Raw genomic sequence first — 6,601 nt, 5'->3', positions numbered from 1 at the left:
GGATATGCGTTAATGTACTTATATGTGTATGTACATGTGGTTATTTGTGTGTGTGTAGGTATATGAGAAAGGTAAGATTTCAGCTGATGTTAATTACGTATTAATGAGAAAATCTAAGTTTAAAGCAGTTAAAACACATGCAAACCTGCAGGCAAATAAAAAAAAAAAAAAAAAGAAAGCCTGAGAGGATGGAGGGGGTACTTTATTTTATCCAGGTATTTCTATTATAATCAATCTTACACTTCTTAGTTACTTTTGTGGTGAATTCCCAGCTATTCAGCTACTCTGTATAAAAGTGATATATACAAGGTCCTGTCTTTATTAAAAAGAAAGTGGTATCCTTAGCTAACTCACAATGGGTGAGTCTACATGTCACCGTATGGCTGCTCTGGTGATATAGCAATCATGTGTGTCTACCCTTGATCATCAGCTACGTCGCTATAGTGGTGTGTTCCCCAGGTACAGTGCGCTGCTATGACAATGTAGTGGTGAAATCTAACTGTACCACATGCATGGTGCAGTAACTGCCTATACTGCGTTGTGCTTTAGTACTTCCAAAAGGAACGCTATAGCGCGGTGCTGTAGCAACGTTGCTACACCATGACGTATAGATGTACCCAATGACAACGAACACACAAACGAAAAACAAGCGAAGATGAGGCAGCTAGCACACTGAATATCAAGTAGATACCTAAGTGATTACTCTAACCTCATAAAAGGTGAGAGGATCACAAAGTATCTTGACTTCATTTAAATTTTACCTTGTATTAGTTATCTACATGATAATTAATAGAAGGTAAGAACACAACATTTTAAAAAACAAAACCATTGTTGAGAATCATGGCTACTTGCAGATGTGGACCCCCTCCCTCCCAAAAATGGTGCTTTACTTTAAACTCATTGTGTTTCCTTGCTGAGCCTAGCGCATGACCAGAAGAGGCACCACGTTAGTTGTACCTGGCTTTCCCAAAATCTGTAGAGGTCAGGCACTTTAGTGGGGCTTTTTTGGTGCTTTTATCTAATAGCTGATTGAATTAGCTTGAGCTAAAAGCGCCAAAAAGCCCTGCTGAAATGCACGATTTATATAGGTGCTGCGGAGCCAGGTTGAAGTAACATGCTGCTGCTTCCTGTAAAGCATGCTCCCCCCCCCACTTCTGTCAGAGTCCCATGTTACCATTGGCCCATCTCCTGTTTCAACGCATAGCCCACAGCTAGCCAGTTAACAATTAACGAAGCTTATTTTAATTCATTAGTTAATAGCTCTGTGTGATCTCACCCCACACACTTGAGACTTCTCTTGGTGTTTTTATTCCAAACCCTTTGAAATGTAAATCTCTTGTATAAAATCTTACAACTTTCACTCTTCATTCTGAATGAATGTCTGGCCAGAACATGAGTTTACCAGTATTTCTTAAGTCCTTATTCAACTCTATGCAAACACTTGCTCTAACCCTTATGCACCCTGATAACACACTGTAAAACACTGCATAGGGTCCTTAACTCTGCTACATGAATTCTACCCAGAAATAGGAACCATTTATGCAGATTTAATGCTTAACTGTTATTGCTTATCCTCTTCTTTGACTTGGCTACCTTCTTTATCCAACCTCATTCTCCTTCACAATACAGCTCTGATACCTAGATCAAATTTTACCACTGCCAAAATGTTCAGAACTCTCACTGAAATCACTGATAGTTTGATACTTGTGTCTGGGGTCCTTATTGTTGAACCCAGAGGCTAAGGACTAATTTTGAAAAAGCCTGAGCCTGAATTGATTCAATTTTTGCAGCGTAGTCTAACCTGACTAGGCTGAACCAGTTTGTAACCAGACAGACATCCTCTCTGGACTGAGGAAATTCAAGCACATGCCTGCTGTGGCTCAGGCTAGAAGCCGGGGGGTGCTAGAGCAGCCCTCCCTTCCCCTAGATAGTGCCGAGCTCAGGGGGGCATGGCCAGGCCCTGGCAGGACCTCTGATTAGGGAGGGGTATAAACCCCCACCCTGCCTGCAAAATCCCAGGCTTTTCCACACTCGCTGCTCAAGATGCAGAAGTGTTGCCAGATCCCAGCCCCCTGCTAGTTCTCTAAGGCAAAGTGGGTGTGTGCAGTGCATGTATATGTTGATGATGTGGAGCTTTTCAATCTCCGTCTCTACTTTTTTATACAGTCTGCAGCAAACTGGCAGGCAAGGGAGCCAGCAGGGAGCTGATAACAGTGTTTATCACCTCATCACCAAAACAATAGCCTCCCTCCATTAGTTCAAACTCTTAAACAGCTTACCAGCTGACTTGTTGATTAGCTCCAAAAAGCCCTAAATGGTCACTGTTCTATCTGCCTGTCCCAGTGAAATTGGAGACACACACAGACACCTCTCAGCATTAGCTAGCATACCACATGAGTAGGGTCCATGGGGCTGGGGTCTGTAATGTGGGAGATGGGAGGGAAGGAGAGAGGGAGGGAGAGGGGATTCATGCTTGTCACAGAGCAGTTAGGTGCCCTGCTCCTTTGAAGAGTGAGTTGGAGGCCCCAGCTACTAGTTACCAGGGCAACCAGGGGAGCTAGTAGCCCACACCTGCCAGCCGTCAGCTGACTGGAAGGGGCAAGAGGGGAGTTCCCTGCCAGCAGCCAAGGGGGAAGGAGCTCTTCTAGAGCAAGCCAAAGGGGAAAGACCTGATTGCAGGTACAGCCTCTGATAGTGGTGAGAGACAGAGCACCCCTGGTGTGACTTGAATGATGTTATTGCTGGGTGGCTTGAATTTATGTTGTAGCCCAGGGGCTTGTGTTTTGTTTGCTGTTTAAGACCAGTAGTTTCGGTGAGGCTATTAGGGAGGGCACAGTGTGAGACAGGGCTGTAGAGAGCCCAGGGAGGGCCAGGGGACCAAATTATAACAAGGCCCAGACTATAACAACACCCATTGTGACATCCATCTTCAAGCGGGACCCACCAGGGGTCTGGGGACCTATGGGGTCCTGAGAACTAATCTTGACCGTGTCCAAGAGGACTTGGAGGTCGCCTCCCTATCAATCATTTGATCAAAGACATGGCGGGCGAGAATCAAGGGTGCCCATTGGGCCAATTTGGCACAGTAAGGGGACCTCGTGAAGATCATGGCCATCCTACGTGACCCCAACCCACGACGATGCTTAAGCAGTGAGGGGCATGGGCAGGGGGAAGCAAGGCAGACCCTACTGTACTTGCAGTCTCTACCAGAGCTTCAGCCGGGGAAGAGGGGGGAGGGGTCAGTTCTGCTGTGGAGCAGAGAGCCCCACCTAGCCCAAAGCATGCAGGGTGCTGGGGGAGTCTGGTTTATCTTTAACCGGAAAGGGGTCTGGGACAGAAATTGCATAAAACGGTTTGACCCAAATCAGTTAAGTCTGATACTACATTCAACCAGGTTTATCTCAAACCAGTTTCAGCCATTTTCAAATGGGTGTATGTGCACTGAACATCTGTTGTCTTACAGGTTTAAACCAGTTTCTGATCACTTAAACCACTTTATGTGTAATGTCTGTCCCTAGCCAGAGTCCCCCGGGTAATTCAAGAATAAGTATCAGTAGCAGACACTTGGAACTTGGTGCTGTTTCCTGGAGTTAAGCTCACCTAATGTGTTCTTTTATCAGACTTGTTTTCAGTTGTTTGTAACTTTGCTAAATTAACTATCTGTAAATAAACTTTTTCATGCCTGCTTTAGGTTGCTTATTTTTTAACTTTCAACTAAAATAGTTCAGCAATATTTTAGAGCAAGCTTAGGGAGAAATAATATTGTTTTGACCGTACTAAAACAATTTGTTATAACTGTTCTACTTAAGTCTATTATTTTGCTGTGGAGCAGGGACTTGAAATTCATTAGTGTAATCATTCTAGGGCCAGGATTTCTTTATCATTCCCATAAAAATGTACCAAAATGGAAACATTTTGCCCATAAAACGTGGGTTTGCAAATGCTCAGTAGAGATTTTTAGAGTTTCACAGCTAAATTCTCTAAAGGTTCCATCCACAATGAGCATGTTCCCTAGACTGCAAGGGTGGGACAGGATTTTCCTCAAATTACTGTTCCAAGCTTTCAAGTGCTATTGTTATGCTGGGCACAGGCACAAAGAGTGTCGGTGACATACTGCTAGTGCCCAGGCGGTATAGAAGAGGAAAAGTAAAGTGCCAGATTAGAATGTGACAGGTTATGGAATGAAGTAGTGGAGGTAGATTTGATCAGAGGGGAAGAGTTGGGGAAGGGAGTAAGACAAAATGCTGGTATTTGGTATAAAGGGGAGCAGTGGGGGAAGAGATGATGGGGAACAGAATAGAAGGGGCAGAAGGTTCAGACTGGGTAGGTTCCAAAAGAGCAGAGGAGAAAGGGGCTGGAGTGAGTAGATGCTTACAATTTATAATTAAAGAGTATTATAACTTATACATAGGAGGAGGCTGATTTAAGGTTGCAGAAGTGTTCCCAGTTCTGACTCTTCTTAAATTTGGATGCTTGACATTGCAAATCTTAACATCCTTTTAACCTGGGATTGCTCCCCCATGTCTATATATTGCAATAGTCTACTATGGGTGCTCTGCCTCTAGCACCTTCAGGCCCTGATTCAGGAAAGCACTTAAACAAATGTTTAGGCCCATGTTCATTGACTTCAGTAGCACTTCAGGAGGTGCCTGCTTGCTGTTCCAAGCAGGTGTGCTTTTCTAAATCAGCACTTTGGAGATGTGAAAGCCACAACATACCTTTGCATCACCATTTTAACCCTTCCCCTCGGTTTTCTCTGTCATACTTTCTAATTTTTGCAGGGAGTTTGTTCTCTCCTTTTTCTTGGCTTCATAAACATAAATGATTTTGAATTAATGATACCTAAATAAAGGAAGTTATCTTATTTCCTACTAAGCCACTCTGTCTTTTAAGTAGTGATCTATTGTATATACAGCCCAATAATTACCAGTAATACACTCGGAAGCAACCATGTGTGCTTTTATAGCACTTTTTGTACTACATATTAGGACATATTACAAACAATTATTCCTCCTTAAGTTAATGAGGAAGGTGAGTAGCAGAGCTTTCTGAATGTTGGCCAGAAAAATTTTTGTGGCAATTTATTCAAATCTGAAGGCAAACTTTGATTCAGTTACACTTTCCAATTCTGTAAACTTTCCCAATGAAAACTTCAGCATGTAGTCTCGTAGGTTGAATACTCGCATAAAACCAACATCCTTGCCCTAAAAAATATTTGTATTATTATTCTGAGTATTATGGCAAGGCCAATGAGACCTGGTCTGGGGCCAGAAACTGATCATGCTGGTGCTGTGTGTGTATGTGTATATGATTATTTTTTTCTAATCAATATCTGTTCTCTGTGTGTGTGTGTGTGTGTGTGTGTGTGTGTGTGTGTGTGTGTGTATAAAACAGATATTGATAGAAAAAAATAATCATCAAAAGCAAACTTTGAATTGACGTATCTATTTGTATGATTATATACTTTTAGTAGCATCCAAAGGGTTTCACCAGGCTCAGGACCCTCTCCAATCATGCCACCTGGTATAGATCCTGTGCCAAAGTGCTTTAGTCTAATCTGAAATAAGACACAAGCATACTGAACAACAGAAGGTAAAGGAATGATGATGGTGGAATCATGCAGATACATAGGCTACTGAGGGGAAAAAACTCATTGGTCGTAAGCATCTACAAATAAGCAACAGTTCTGTTGCTGACCTCCAGTCATAGTTGCTGTGATCAATTGGCCAATTTATGGCATCACAAGAGGAAATGAATCTTGAAAGGAGAGGTGAAAGAGGAAACAGTCATTAACTTATGAATCAGTTGAGTGAGCATATTTCATTCATAAAAGCCAGCATGAAATAAAGTGCAGAGATGTTTGTCAGACAAACTGACGTTCAATTTGATATTGCTGGCAAATTAGATGGGACAAGGATCAGTCAAAGGGATAAGAAACAAGATTCAATGAACACTGAGGAACAGACTTGTAAAATGGCCTTGATGGTGAAGTAGAATTCTGTATTGGTTAATGAGGTAATTTACCCAATCAAGGAACAAAAACTGTACCATGTGATCTATGTACTGAACAAATACTACACAGACTGAAAATTTTGCAAGAAACTGTAACAGAATTATTGGCTAAAGAAATTCATTTTGCGTATCAAATGCATTTTAAAATTTCACATGTTCATACTCAATTCAGAAACAGATTTTAAAAAGGCAAAAATCACCACATTTATTCATCCCAGATTATTCATCATATTCTATTCTACATATGCAGAAATGGCAGCTCAGACAAGTGATATGCTTTCCCTGAGGGCATACAATGACTCAGATTGAACCAAGGAACAGAATCTAAGGGCATGTGCAGACTTCACCATATCATATTGATGATCATGCAGTTTACTTTAAACCATGCGATTGTAGATTGGGTCTGACTTGTGGACACATTCGCCAGTGCCAGGAGCCACTGCGGGAACATGATCTAACTAAGAAAGGGTGAGGGAAAGGGGCTGGAGGGAGGGGGGGGGTAGTGGCTCTGCAGGGGGGTTGGCAGGTCTGGGGGGGGGGCTGGTGCATCCGCTGGGGGTGGAGGTTGTCTGTACAGAAGAATGGGGGG

General features: G+C 42.6%; 1 protein-coding gene across 1 annotated transcript in view; it reads right to left on the bottom strand.

Moving 5' to 3' along the window:
* Positions 1–6,601, bottom strand: part of LINGO2 (leucine rich repeat and Ig domain containing 2) — an 880,510-nt gene that overhangs the window by 16,323 nt on the left and 857,586 nt on the right. The window lies entirely within an intron of this gene.

The sequence above is a fragment of the Gavialis gangeticus genome, unplaced genomic scaffold (assembly GCF_001723915.1).
Source record: "Gavialis gangeticus isolate Ggan-Ray unplaced genomic scaffold, GavGan_comp1, whole genome shotgun sequence".
Lineage (NCBI taxonomy): Eukaryota > Metazoa > Chordata > Crocodylia > Gavialidae > Gavialis > Gavialis gangeticus.
The sequence above is the reverse complement of the archived record's forward strand: the minus strand, read 5'-3'. Positions and strand labels throughout refer to the sequence as shown.